This window comes from Acipenser ruthenus, chromosome 3, assembly GCF_902713425.1.
Source record: "Acipenser ruthenus chromosome 3, fAciRut3.2 maternal haplotype, whole genome shotgun sequence".
Lineage (NCBI taxonomy): Eukaryota > Metazoa > Chordata > Actinopteri > Acipenseriformes > Acipenseridae > Acipenser > Acipenser ruthenus.
Window position 1 is genome coordinate 98,422,651 of NC_081191.1, and position 15,180 is coordinate 98,437,830.

The 15,180-nt window shown below is 38.3% G+C and overlaps 1 protein-coding gene across 2 annotated transcripts in view; it reads left to right on the plus strand.

Moving 5' to 3' along the window:
* Positions 1 to 2,704: 2,704 nt before the first annotated feature.
* The window catches only part of LOC117394292 (integrin beta-1-like), a 43,291-nt gene continuing 30,815 nt past the window's right edge, over positions 2,705 to 15,180 (plus strand). The window contains exon 1 of one of the 2 annotated variants that reach the window (XM_059019500.1): positions 2,705 to 3,130. The gene's annotated coding sequence lies outside the window, so the exon portion shown is untranslated. The remainder of the gene's footprint in view (positions 3,131 to 15,180) is intronic. The other variant, XM_033992414.3, reaches the window with a different exon arrangement.

A 15,180-nucleotide genomic window follows, 5' to 3' on the forward strand; every position in this document is an offset into this window, starting at 1 on the left:
CAGGCTGCATCATTCACCTTTCCAATATTATAAATGTCATCTGTAATTATAAATTCAGGCTATCAACACCACACAATGGTCCATCCCCATTATAACATTTTCTAACTGTTCTCCTACTGTACAGTATGTGCTGTTTTCTGTGCTGCCAACATGGCAGGGCAGGCTTTTGACACAGAGGCAAGTGATGTTCCAGACAGTGTTGTGGTTGATGTTATTCTACAGATCTTATTTATTTAAGATATTTTGAGGATGCAACATCGACAATGGATAATTGCAAAGCACACGACATGGTTTATTTAGATTTCCAGAAAGCTTTTGACAAAGTCCAGCATAAAAGATTAATTCTCAAACTGAACGCAGTAGGGATTCAAGGAAATGCATGCACATGGATTAGGGAGTGGTTAACATGTAGAAAACAGAAAGTACTGATTAGAGGAGAAACCTCAAAATGGAGCGATGTAACCAGTGGTGTACTACAGGGATCAATATTAGGTCCTCTGCTATTCCTAATCTACATTAATGATTTAGATTCTGGTATAGTAAGCAAACTTGTTAAATTTGCATACAACACCAAAATGGGAGGAGTGGCAAACACTGTTGCAGCAGCAAAGGTCATTCAAAATGATCTAGACAGCATTTAGAACTGGGCAGACACATGGCAAATGAAATTTAATAGAGAAACGTGTAAGGTACTGCACGCAGGCAATAAAAATGTGCATTATAAATATCATATGGGAGATACTGAAATTGAAGAAGGAATCTTTGAAAAAGACCTAGGAGTTCATGTTGACTCAGAAATGTCTTCATCTAGACAATGTGGGGAAGCTATAAAAAAGCCAACAAGATGCTCGGATATATTGTGAAAAGTGTTGAATTTAAATCAAGGGAAGTAATGTTAAAACTTTACAATGCATTAGTAAGACCTCATCTAGAATATTGTGTTTAGTTCTGGTCACCTCATTACAAAAAGGATATTGCTGCTCTAGAAAGAGTGCAAAGAAGAGCAACCAGAATTATCCCGGGTTTAAAAGGCATGTCATATGCAGACAGGCTAAAATAATTGAATCTATTCAGTCTTGAACAAAGAAGACTACACGGTGATCTGATTCAAGCATTCAAAATTCTAAAAGGTATAGACAATGTCGACCCAGGGGACTTTTTTGACCCGAAAAAAGATAAAGGACCAGGTGTCACAAATGGCAATTTGATAAAGGGGCATTCAGAACAGAAAATAGGAGGCACTTTTTTTACACAGAGAATTGTGAGGGTCTGGAACCAACTCCCCAGTAATGTTGTTGAAGCTGACACCCTGGGATCCTTCAAGAAGCTGCTTGATGAGATTCTGGGATCAATAAGCTACTAACAAACAAACGAGCAAGATGGGCCGAATGGCCTCCTCTCGTTTGTAATCTTCTTATGTTCGTATGTTCTTATAAAGTAATTTGAGTCACAGGATGGGTAAGGGAAGAAATCAGCATTGTGCCAAACCATGGAGAGTGGATTTCTAATAAAGTGGCAGGAGTGTGTGTTTGCACAATTGTCATTGAAAGAGAATTCTTACAGGAAAGCAATGGTAAAATTAGTCTGAGCGCTAACATGTTAAATTAAAGGACCAGTAATTTATTAAATATACATTTTGCTCACTTGTAGATACAAACCTAATGGTAACAGTAAAATGTAAACTTTATAAAAAATACATCCTTATATCTGTCTACTGTGTAATTAACAGGTCAAACTGGCTTGTCTAGTTTAATCTATTCTAATATCCTTCTCAAGTTGGGTTGAGGTACTGAAAGTATTTTGCATATATTTTGAACTATTGGCCGCACTGCAAAGTCATTTTCCAGTAGGAAGAAGCAAGCATCTCTTACTCATGAGAGCGAGCCAGGACTCATTAGAGGCTATACAAAAGCATAACAAAGTGTAATAAAGCATAGTGGAAGCTTGGTAAAGCATGAGTAAGCATGACAAAGACCAGGTAAGTATGGAAAAGCATATTAATAAACATGGCAAACCAGAGTAAACTGTGGTAAATGCATAGTATAACCAAGGGAAAAAAACATGGTAAAACTGCAGAAAATACCAAGGTAAACTTCTAAAAGGGTGCAGAACATACATATATACAAACTGAAAACACAAGTGGTGTACCATGATTGAAATAAAAGTTATAGTTAACTGGGGCAACAGAAGTCAGGGAATGTAAATCCAGTCTAAATTAGATTTTCCCATGTAAACTGTTATACTAAACTGAAAAACACCAAATCTTTCACAAAATGAAAAATGAGTTCATGAGCAAAACTACAACTTTCATAAATTCCTAGGGTGACTATTAGCCAATCTAATTTTGAACGAGGATTTGAATTGAATACATTAAAGCAGCAGCCTCCTCTGTTTCACTTTTTTTTTTTTTTTTTCTCAGATCACTTTTTCATCCTGTTAGTACCCTTCATTACCTATGATTGGCCTCTGCTTGTATATTGTATGAAACCACCTTTAAATGCCCAAACCCAGGTCTCTACAAAATCAAAGGGGGTACATCCAAGATGTATTGGGACACTATAAGCACAGACTTTCTCTCAGTGCTTAAGGAGTGTGGTTCAATGTGATTACAACTGAACAAACCTTCTGTGGTCGCACAGGCTGTACCCCGGCCGTTCACTAACAGTATGCTTGAACATTGCACTGTGCATCTCAGCTGAGAAGGCTCAGGCGTGACATGTACGGCATTTCCTGTGGGGGCGGATCGTAGGATGGCAGGGTGGCTGCTGACTGTAGCGCGTTTCAATCAATTTGATTCGGGAAAAAAGGAGCAGCAGTTGGATTGAAGGGTGTAATAACCCAGTGCTCACTTTTTTTCATGTGTATCGAGGACGTTTGAACAGTGTTTAAACTGGTCCACCAAATAATGTGGGTTTAATCAATTTTATAGACAGTTCAGCGGCTTGTTATATGAAAGATTTAGTTAAGAATCAAGAGCACAGTGTTATTAGGGTTGTAGCTGTTGCCGAGGACAGGCCGGTCGGAGGTTTTTTTTAAGCAACAGGGGTACGGTACTGTCTCAGACATATCCGACGTATGCGGCTTTGAAGAACAACAAACAGCCTTGCTTAATTGTAAATAACACGCAAAGGTAATGAACAGACTGATTTTACTTTTTAGTTATGTATATATGTGTTTGTATTTGTGTTATGTGTGTCTTATGAAAAAAAATTGTAAATACATCCAAAGCCGTTTGTATTATTTAAAAAAAAAAAAACATTCAGCAAGAAGGATGTAATGTTTATTTGTTATGTAAACTCTTTGAAAAAACAGAATTCACAGGTATTAAACTAACTAAACAACTTTACTACTACTAACTCACACAGACCCTGCTGTGCAAAAAAGGTCCCGGGAATGCGGTGGTTATTTTTGGGTGGGGTGGAGAGCGAACTGGTGAACGGATTTTTCAATTCCTGAAATGTTTTTTGTTATTTATTATTTTTAAAGCGACGTGTATGAAATGTAACCAGTCGTGTTCTCTAAAGCGGCTACTGTTGTGTTTAATGGGGGTGATAGGACGTTTTGTATCTGTTTTGTTTCGCCGCTTGAGGCATGTTTTGGGACCAGGCCCAGATTCCAGAACGACTCCGTAAAAAAATGGAAAAACCAAAGGGCTGTCTCCTTATTTAGAAATCTAGTGTTGTACCGTAAATCGCGTCACTAATCTTATAACAGCTTTTCTATTAAAAAAAAAAAACTTCGCGTGAAAGAAATTGTATGATTAAAATCAAAGTAACTGATCGTAGTCGTCATTAATGCCCCGAAGGTTGGAATTATTTTCTTTTTTTCCAGTAGTTTCCTTTGTCTTGAAAACAAACAAAAAACAAACCTCGTGTAAAAATGCTTTGTGACCAGTTACACAGATAATATACAAAAGCCACGATGAACGATGACACCACATTCACATTTTAAGAAACCTTTTTTCTATTTAAACTATTTTTCTAATTACTTTATTTAGGGAGTGTCACTGTGGAGCCCCGGGCCATGCTTTTTTTAAATAGGCAGAACAGAAGGACATGAGTGGTAAACTTCTTCACACAAGGAGCTTGCGTATAAAACCAGATACATTGCACTCGGATATAAACAAACACAATTTATTTAGCTATTGGAGCTAGACAACGTTTTGAATTAACTTATTTGGCAGGTCAGAAAAACTTTAAAACTTAAACGTGGGATAAGAATTGAAAGTTATTGAACATAAGTTATTGAAAGTAATGTCTTTGTATGTTTGTTTCTTTGTCTTTTATAATTTAATATCTATAACCTCACACTACTACTGCAAGACTATTATTATTATTATTATTATTATTATTATGAGTAGTGGGTTCTGAGTAAGGTTAAAGGGATTCATGTTTTTAAACAGGAAAAAATCTCAAGCAATATCAGTCATTTTAGCCTTGGCTAAATTCAGGAGTCTTTTAAAGAAGCAAAATAGCAACAATACTACCTACTGCATTTTTTTAACCCCCAAAATACACGAGATATTTAGCCATATCCATTTTACTTGGTAAGCTAAAACACAAGATTTAGGTTAATAGTTAAACCTGGACCTCAAGGTTATGGATGGGTGTTTGTGCTACAGTGTCTGTCTGTCCCAAGAAGCTTGTCCTTGCTCTCCTTCCTGTTCTGATCCAGTTGGCATTGCTCTGGCCTACTGTATAGCATCTAGTACAGTACTTGTGTCTGCCAGTCTTGCAGCACTTGGCAACTTAATTGTAGAGCAAATGCTGTTCAGGGTTTTCAATTCATTTTGAAGTATGTGGCACTTACAAGGTAGTAAAGGGCACCAATGTCAGAGGCGCATTGCAGTGAGGGGGGGGGGGGGGGGGAGTGTGGGTGTCGAACCTCCCACTGGGAATTTTGAAAAAAGGGATACAAATGGTGCATTCTGGCACATTGTTGCATGGTTTAACCATGTTCTAGATTAGTGGTCTGCTTGTAGTGTCTGACAAAGTACTCCATTAGTGCAATGAAGGAACTTTATTTCAGCACTGCTCACAGCAAGGCAAGACCAACAAGAAGAACAATGCACTTTAGGATCAACAAGGCCCCTGCAGTACAAGACTGGCTGGAAAAATAACTGGTATTTGCTAAGAAAATCAATGAATACTCTAATGCAAAAAAATATTTCACTCAACTTAAATATACCCCTACTGCTTTAAATCACACACGTTATACAGAGTAGTGTGCAAAGCTGTGGGATCACCCCACTAAAAATGACCTGTGGAAGTTATAAACAAATTGGAATGTAAGCAAAATATGCATTCTAGAGAAGTTGAGTGCACAGATAGCTGAACTAGGGAAGAATGTAAACATCCATATATAATCTACAGTAGTTTAAATATTGTAATTCAGAGATTATCCTTAATTTAATTTATCTTTTGATACTGAAGCTATTCATAAATTAGTATTCGTCAATTTAGTTGCATATTACTCGTTGCATACTGTAATGGGCAACTTGATATATTTATTAACTGCTGCCTATTCAATGTGACCCATCAATTTATTAATTACTGATTATTTAGCTTCAGTCGCAAATAACTGTTTAAATTATACGGATGATAATAGTTGTAATGTCGGATTTAAACAACACACGGGGAATTAAGGTTTAGGCTATTTGGATATGAACAGAATGAAAAAATAAATATTTATACTGTACAGATAGCTAGTAGCTGAAGCTGCTTCTGAAGAAAATAAATCTGTACTGTTAACAGTAAAACAAACAAAAAACCCCACTGTAGTTTAGAGTAAATGTTTGATTTGCATCAAATAAAAATTGAGAACCCTATCCCTGACTTTGCAAAAGACTCTGCAAGTACCGATTGGTGCCAAAGGTAGCTGGTCTTTCGTAATAATAAATCAAAAGCAATATTTATAACAATTTGTGAATATAAGAAAGAAAGTAGACTTCATAAATATTGTTCAATTTTTCCATCTTTGTTTGTGGACTGTGCTGGGGTTGAATCCACAGACCTACTGACGAGAGAACTAAAAAAAGAGTTGACTGCTTCAGATGATCTTTAAAGGCAGCCGCCTCGTTTGGATTATATTTATATCTTGAGTTAACCTAGCACTTCTGTTTTGGTATACTTGCATTTATACTTTTGTGTAAGCATATGTGCAGCACCTTAAGAGTATAGTAACACGAATAACGGCAGCATCTTGCCACCCAGAAATTCCCTGGAAAATGACTGCAGTGCAGTCAGGAGTTCACCTCCACACCAGACTGGGAACCACCGCGGATGAGCAGGCTGTTAAACTTTTTCTGTTTCAGCACCACTACAACTCAGATATTTGAACATACAGTGCCTATAGAAAGTCTACACGCCCTTGAACTTTTTTCACATTTTGTTGTGTCAGTGCCACTTATCACCACACCATACTCCACACTGTTAAGGGGAAAAAAAGTTATATATTAAAAATACAAAACTGAAAGATCATAATTGGATAAGTCTCCACCCCCCTGAGTTAATACTTGGTGGAAGCACCTTTGGCAGAAATTACAGCTGTGAGTCTGTTGGGATAGGTCTCTACCAACTTTGGCAATATTTGACCATTCTTCTTTACAAAACTGTTCAAACTCTGTCAAGTTCCTTGGGGAGTGTTGATGGACAGCAATCTTCAAGTCATGCCACAAATTTTCGATTGGATTTAGATCGGGGCTGTGACTGGGCCACTCAAGGACATTCACCTTTTTGTTTCTTATCCACTCCAGTGTAGCTTTTGCTGTGTGCTTTGGGTCGGTGTCATGCTGAAAGGTAAACTTCCATCCCAGTTTCAGCTTTCTTGTAGAGAGTTTTCCTCAAGGACTTCTCTGTACTTTGCTCCATTCCTTTTCCCTTCTATCCTGGCAAGTGCACCAGTCCCTGCCGATGAGAAACATCCCCATAACATGATGCTGCCACCACCATGCTTCACAGTAGGGATGGTGTTCTTTGGGTGATGCGCTGTGTTGGGTGTGCGCCAAACATAACGCTTTGCATTTTGGCCAAAAAGTTCCATTTTAGTTTCATCAGACCACAAAACTTTGCCACATGGCTACAGAATCTTCTGAGTTTTTTTTTGCATACTTCAAACGGGATTCAAGGTGGGCTTTCTTGAGTAATAGCTCCCTTCTTGCTACCCTACCATACAGGCCAGATTTGTGGAGTGCTTGGGATATTGTTGTCACATGCACACTTTGACCAGTCTTGGCCATAAAAGCCTGTAGCTCTTGCAAAGTTGCCACTGGCCTCTTGGTAGCCTCTCTGATCAGTCTCCTTCTTGCTCGGTCATCCAGTTTGGAGGGACAACCTGATATAGGCAGGGTCGTGGTGGTGCCGTACACATTCCACTTCTTAATAATTGTATTGACCGTTTTCCAAGGGATATTCAAGGCCTTTGATCTTTTTTTTTTTTTTTAGCGCCTCGGTGCCCATGGTTGAGTCTTTGCTTTGAAATGTACTACCCAGCAGAGGGAACTGCTGAATTTATCCTGAAATCCTGTGAATCACTACAATTTAACACAGGTGGAGGCCATTTAACTTGGTGTGTGATTCTGAAGGTGATTGGTTACACCTGAGCTAATTTAGGATTGCTATTACAAGGGGGGTGGACACTTATCCAACCAAGCTATTTCAGTTTTTATTTTTAATCAATTTTCTACAAATTTCTAGAATATTTTGTTCACTTGGAAGTTGTGGGGTAGGATGTGTAGATAAATGAAAAAAATATATATATTTTAATGCATTTCAATTCCAGGCAACAAAAGGTGAAAATTTTGAAAGGGGGTGTAGACTTTCTATAGGCACTGTAGAAGCTTGCTCCATAGGATATTAATGGCCCGTAGAAAAGCATTTAAAAATTCAGATTCAGGTTTTGGCTGAATTGTTGAATGGAGAACTAATTTCAATTAACAAGTCCGCACAGGTTTAAAAATCTTTGCACTGGCTTTCCTATGCAGTCTTCCTGTTTGTACATAAAAGGGCACAATTTTTAGAGAAAGGCAATCAGGACATGCAGATAGTTGCGAGTGTACATTTCGCATTTATTTTTGGCGTTTGCCAACATGTAATGAGACTAGACCTTTTTAAGCACACTTTTTGCTTCACAGCTTCAGGTTATGTATTTTGTCCCATTATACACTTGTCAGGGGGGTTCTTTAATGAAGGCCTGGGCTGTTGTCCATCGAGAACATACGTTGTTTTACCATATATTGGTCTAGTCTAGTAAATAGTAAACCCTGTACCGTAACTTAATTTTATAAAGCCCTTTCTTCATTGTGATAAAATCTGGAGCGTTACAATAAAGTAAGCTTCCTTCAGTACCCCAATGGCGATGTGTTTATTGTATTGTGTTCCTGTACAGTCAGCCTGATGATGAGGAGGTGGGGCGGGGGCTACTGTACTGTACATCCCATTCTCCCCCGGTCAGTTTAGTCACAGTCTGTGGGTTGACTGCCGAGCACACCCCTTCGTTTCCTGTATGATGATTCATGAGGAATTCAGGACTGGCATTCATGTTTCATCAAGAATTTCAAACTAAAAGGGCAAAGTGCATTTAAAATGTACTGGCTGTTGTGTTTTCAGTTCCTGTTTTGAAGCATCCAAATGAGCAAGATGGGCCGAATGGCCTCTTCTCGTTTGTAAACTTTCTTGTTATGTGGCAAAGCTTGTTACTGTGGGTTAAGACATGGTACAGAGTGTTTTATACTTTGCTGAAAGGTGCATCTCCCTCCTCTTAAATACCATCCAAACCTCTCAACGAGCAAGAGAGAACAGGCTTATGAGCCCAGGATATACAGTAGCCTACTGTGTGTGTGTTTTGAAGTAGTCATAAGAGTTGTGATTGGCTTCAAATGAAATCAGTTGAACAATTTAATTGACTAACATGTTAACAATGGCTAGTAATTGTTTATGGTTTCTCAGTAGTAGTTAGCTGGTTTGGTAGTGATTTCATTCCATTGTGGAAACTGCAGGCTCAACACTCTTTATTCTTTGTGTGGCTTACCAAGGTACTTGATTCCTTAAGGGCTTGCATTCTAAAGGGTTATTTAACTTTTTGCAAACACCCAGAGCGGTATCCTGTAACTAATGCCTAGGTGTGGCTCTCTTGTTTGAATCGTTTTCTAAAAGTGTGCCCGGTGGGTGTATTGTACATTGACAAAAGCTGCAAAAGATTAGTGGTTAACTACATGGCACTTTTATTTCTTCACCTTTTTCCATAGCTTAATATATAAACCTTTTAATTTCTGCTTATTGTGTGTGTGTTTGTTGCTGAATGCAAAATGGCTTTCACTCAACACTGAGTAGGATGTTGGTTATTTCTAATCGTAGTCGTTTTCTTGTTTCATTCATATGGCCGTGTGGATCTATTTCCCCAATCTATGTGGTTTAGACACAGTGAAAACACATGACATAACAAAGTTTACAAACAAGAGGAGGCCATTCGCCCCATCTTACTCATTTGGTTGTTAGTAGCTTATTGATCCCAGAATTTCATCAAGCAGCTTCTTGAAGGATCCCAGGGTGTCAGCTTCAACAACATTAAACATGAAGGGTGTAGTTAACCAGAGGAACATAATTCAAAATCTTTTACATTTATTTAAAGATGGGACAATTTTATTTAAGAATTCCAATATATTTAGCGTGCAAGATGTCTGAATAGGGTAAATCAGCCTTGAAAATTCCCCCCCCACCCCCGTCCCATTTTTTGGCATTTCTGAATCTGTTCCAGTAACTCTGGGGTAATGTACCATGTTCCACTTGAGGTTTACACTGTGCACCATCTTCACCTGGAACCCAGTTCTATTGACTGTTTGATTCTCTTTGAATGCCTATTACTCCAGCTTCATCAGTTATATGCTACAGAAAACAGCATGGTGACCCCCTGTGAACTCTAAAGAACCTGGCGGAGTGTAAACAAACCCAGAAAAGTGAGTCAAGTAAGATTGTTTATTACTATTATTATTATTATTATTATTATTATTATTATTATTTATTTCTTAGCAGACGCGACTTACAATTGTTACAAGATATCACATTATTTTTTACATACAAATACCCATTTATACAGTTGGGCTTTTACTGGAGCAATTTAGGTAAAGTACCTTGCTCAAGGGTACAGCAGCAGTGTCCCCTACCAGGGATTGAACGCAGGTCTATCCAGAGCCCTTTTCAAACCAGTCTTGATGAGACCTCACTAAGGTATTGTTTCTGTTTAGGAGTTACTTAAATTAAGGCAATTGACGCACTGTAATGTTCAACCTGCTAGGAAATGTAATTGAAATGAAAGGGCAATGAGTCATGCCAGCTGTATACATAGGATGGCCTTCACATGTGTGCCTGGTGTTGGATATTGGTGCCTTGTTGTATAAGCTGAAGCTCTGTTTTTTTTCAGTAAAATATTAAGCAGACGGTGATCCCTCGGCAGTGAGACTGTAACAGTAACACAGATGTGAAATGTGTGCTTTTTATGTTTTTTCACAGCTTGTCTAACACACAAGCCTCCTAATTGGCTTGTCACCACAGTGACGGCTTTGGCCAGAGAAAATGCAGCAGCATAAACACGATGTCTAACAAAATGATTGGAGTACAGTGATGCAACTTTGGATGGCATTAGCATTTTATTGAGCTGTTAAATTTAAAGATGCGTGAGTTTTAAAATAAGGAGGTATTTGACTCTGTTTTATATATATATATATATATATATATATATATATATATGTGTAATACACACATTTTTGTAACTGGATCAAACTTGAAGGGACATTTTAGCCCACCTATATTCACTAGCCAAGTGACTATTTTTTTCATTATTTAAGCAAAGATGCATCACACTAGTATAGGAGCTGTAAGCTTGCATGCTCTCGGATGTGTTCACTTACATGTGTTCCCCTGAAGAAACCCTCAAGTCCTGCAGCCACTTATTATGCTCTCGCTGCCAGGACAAATGCTTTTTTAAAATTTCAGTGAAAATTAGGTCATGCAGCAATCCACTCATCCAGTGAGTGATTTTTCCTTCCAATAAAATTGTGCATTAAGGGGATACCGTACATGTTAATTTGTTGGTTAAGGCAGCAAACACCATCTTGTTGCCCACAGGGGGTTTGCATCTGTTTTCAGTGCCTGTTTCAGCTTCTCACGACTTTATTATGCACCCATTAGCTGCTATACAATAAACCAGTTTGGTGACATGGATAGCGCAACCTGTGTTTGACCAGTTGCTCACATCAGTTAATTATGACATTTACTACATTTCGATATTTGATATGTTGTATATAGACAGTCTTGGTATGTGGCTAAGGACCAAAAAAAAAAAAGCTAATTGTTGCAAGGGATGCATGGAAAATGTTCAAGTAAAAGATCTGACTGCAGCTGAACTGGCGTTGAACAGAGATTGTGTTATACTAAAGTTCAGCAACGTGGTAACTTGCTTGCCTAATCACAGTGGTGCGATGCTATACATAGCCTTGTCTTCACACAAAATATTGTGGATATTTTGGGTTTTAAAAATGTTCCTGTTAAGGGGAAGTAGCTTTTCTACTGTATCTTTTCTATTCCTGCAAGGGTGCATACTGTAACTATATCCCAGTACTGACACAGATATACAGTACTGGAGGTGTCTGTACACTTGTCTCCAGGATATACTGTGTAGACAACTTTTATTGCACTTATTTTAATTGAACATAACTTTCTGTATTTAAGGAAAATGTAAGTTATTATCCCAGCAGAAATTGAATAGTAAAGACTGTGGAAAAGATTTCTGAAAACTGTTTACCCTGGAGAGGCCATTTTCATTCTTGATGATCGAATGTTGAAAAGCACTTGTTATTGGAGCCTTGCTACCCGAACGAGCCCGACGGGACCCGACAAGAAGTGTCGGATCGGGTGTAGTTTGTATATTATAGTTTGGGGTTGGGTCAGTGTGTTATCAGCGAGAGGATTGTTTTTTTAAATTGAGTATTTTTCATCTGTGTGCTTCTTAAAACTCACTTCCTGCTTCCTTTTTTGCCTATCTAAAAATATCTCGTGTGAGTGGCGAGGACTTCTAGCATTCATGCCCGTTAACCAAAAATTTGTACGAAGGAGATTTTGTACGTCAAAAAATAGAGGCTAATGGAGTAAAAAAATATCAATATAAATTCATCTCTGCAGTGGCGCACTGAAAAGGGATGTATTCATCCTGTAGCTGTTTTAAAAGCCATAGTCGTGGTGTAATATATTTGTTGAACATTAATTTTGCGGTTAGAAATTATATAGACTTGACCAAAATGAGTGTGTGAATTTACAAGAGCATCTTAATGTGTGGCTATTTATGGTAAAGTTTTGAAGAAGCCTGTTGTCATCTTTTAGAATCATGCAGTATTGGATTATTCGGAAAGGAAGTAAGTCATATGATCGAGAGATTTTTTTTCTTTATTTGTTTTAACTGGAAATCGGGAATAGACTCTACACGGAAGGTTTCAAAAGCGTATGTGTAGAATTATTCTATTTCTGAAGATGGTCGGTCAGGTATGCAAATATTTTAAAGGTATCGGGTCGGATTTGTTTGGTGGGGTTCGGATCGAGTTTTAAATTTAGGCCCGAACAGACCTCCATTTGTTATACATCTTACTGTGGGTAGTTCACCAATAATTCTAAACCGTTTGATTTGTAAAATACCACATGTCTTCTAACACAAACATTTCAACAAGATCTGTTAAAGTACTGTCTTCACTGTTAAAATGGTTTTGTAGCGCAGGCAAATCTGGAACAGAGCAAACAAAGTACTTTTGGCCTTCAGGTGAGACTGACAGCCAAGATAGCCTGCAATATGTTTCCTGGAGGTGGCTCCCTGCTCCTCTCCTGGAAGATATTTTAGTATCAGGGTGTTTGTTGCTGTACAGTACGTGGCTCCATTGATAATACTGGAGAGGAGTGAACAAGCCCAGGCTAGCTGTAACAGCGTAGGTAATTTGTGGGCTACATGGAATTCGTGTTGGTAAAGTGAGTCTTGTTATCCAGTTTTAACACAGCTACTGTACAGTTTTATTTATTTTATTTTTTTCTTAATTTTAAATTCCAACATGCCAACATTTATTTTTGTATTTACTCATTTATGTTTATGGTTTGGTCTAAAATGAAAACATGTGGTGCTAGTAAAAGTACTTACTGGACCCATTGGCTGTTTACAGAAACTGACAAAACAGCAGGCTACTGTGCTGTACCCACCAATTACTTTACATTAGAAGAGTTTCATACTGTGGTCATATTTTGTCTTATCAAAATATTTGATAGCTGGCTTTTGGAACAGTACATTGTGGCTATACTGTAACAATCTAGAAATAAATATAAAACACAAATCTAAAGGTTGTGCGTGGATGCTATTTAAACAGGTTGATCCAGATGGATCAGACAGAACAATATTAGACGTGCGTGTCTGACGGTTCTCTAATGGAGTTCTTGCTGTCTGACTACTTGTACTGTGATTACAGCACAGCTCGCCACGTGGCTGCTGGTGAATATGACAACTGATTAATCATGAATATGGACATGGAGGTGCTGGAAGGATTACTCTGCCTTGTCAAGGCCTGGCTAAAGTACAGTAGTCTGATTGCCCTCAACACTTCACAGGACCGGGACAAACAAGCCTGCGAGTGACACAGCCTGAACGTGTTAGATTCCAGCTCTGCCAGTGGAAGCTGCTGTACTGGAGTCTGCATGCAGTGTTAAGAGTACTAAATCTTTTGGTGTTACTGCACAAAGTTCTGCGTTACAGCATGAAATTCACTTTACATCTTCTTTTGGGTGTTTTTTTTTGTTAACTAAACCATTCTGCTTAGATGAGGGCCATGGGGATGTTTTTGTGAACAAAAACACATTTTGCATTTTTTTTTTTTTTGTAAAACTTTAAAGTGGTGCTCTTACTGAATTCGCTGACCTACTGTACAGCTGGGTATCTTTTTAGTATTTGAATTTGTAACTAAGGTGTAATGCAGTATCCAGGTTCTAAAGCATAAACCTGCAGACAACCCTTAGCAAACTACAGTCCTTGCACATCAGGCTATCCAACAGAACTCTGTGACAATCCATGACTACAGTTTAGCTGAATATTAGTTTTCCCAAATTAAACGTCTCTCCATCTTGCTTTTAAGTAGACTGTACTGTAGCACTCATTTCATGTGTGATTCAGATGAGTTTCCTGACCAGCTTGCTGGGAGGAAGGGACAACCAGCTGGCAGATAGAAAGATGATGTTCAGCAGGCAGTTTCCTGGTTACTGGAACATAACTTAAGTGTTTGTTGCCATAATAACTGAAAATACGACAGCATGTGGTTATGCCTGCGCTACATGTGAATTTTGGTGGCATGTTCAAAAACCATAAAAGCATGGCTGCTGCAAACTGTTTTTGTGCTTACAGATGGATCCTTTCAAAGCGGGTCGCGTGTGCGTTTCATAATAAGTAATTGCTTGAACGTGGAGGTCAAACACAATTTGTTATAAATTCTGTATTTCTGGAAAAGACAAGCCTGAAAACAGGAGGAATGTTTTTCAGAACTTTATTCTACTATGCAAACAAAGATAGCAGTTTAGGAGGGTGTAACCCTTATTGGCAAGATCATGGAGTGTGCTTGATAATAAAAGCTAATCATTAACAAGTGCACCAGAGTGTCATTTCGAACCATGCTTATCAGTGCTCTAAATGTGGTACAAATTATTCTACTTCTAGAAAGATAGATGTGTTGCTTGTGGTTGGGCTAGTTTCATACATTCTTCACACCTCAAAAGTCAGAGCATCCTCTTTTAATTATGAGCGTTCTCGTAGCTGAATGCACAGTGCTGTTCTGTACATCATCTTCAATTATGTGCGTTCCCCTAGCCTGAATGCACAGTGCTGTTCTATACATCATCTTTAATTATGAGCGTTCTCGTAGCTGAATGCACAGTGCTGTTCTGTACATCTTCTTTAATTATGTGCGTTCCCGTAGCCTGAATGCACGGTGCTGTTCTGTACATCATCTTTAATTATGTGCGTTCCTATAGCCTGAATGCACAGTGCATATACTGTTCTGTACATCTTCTTTAATTATGTGCGTTCCCGTAGCTGAATACACAGTGCTGTTCTGTACATCATCTTTAATTATGTGCGTTCCCCTAGCCTGAATGCACAGTGCTGTTCTGT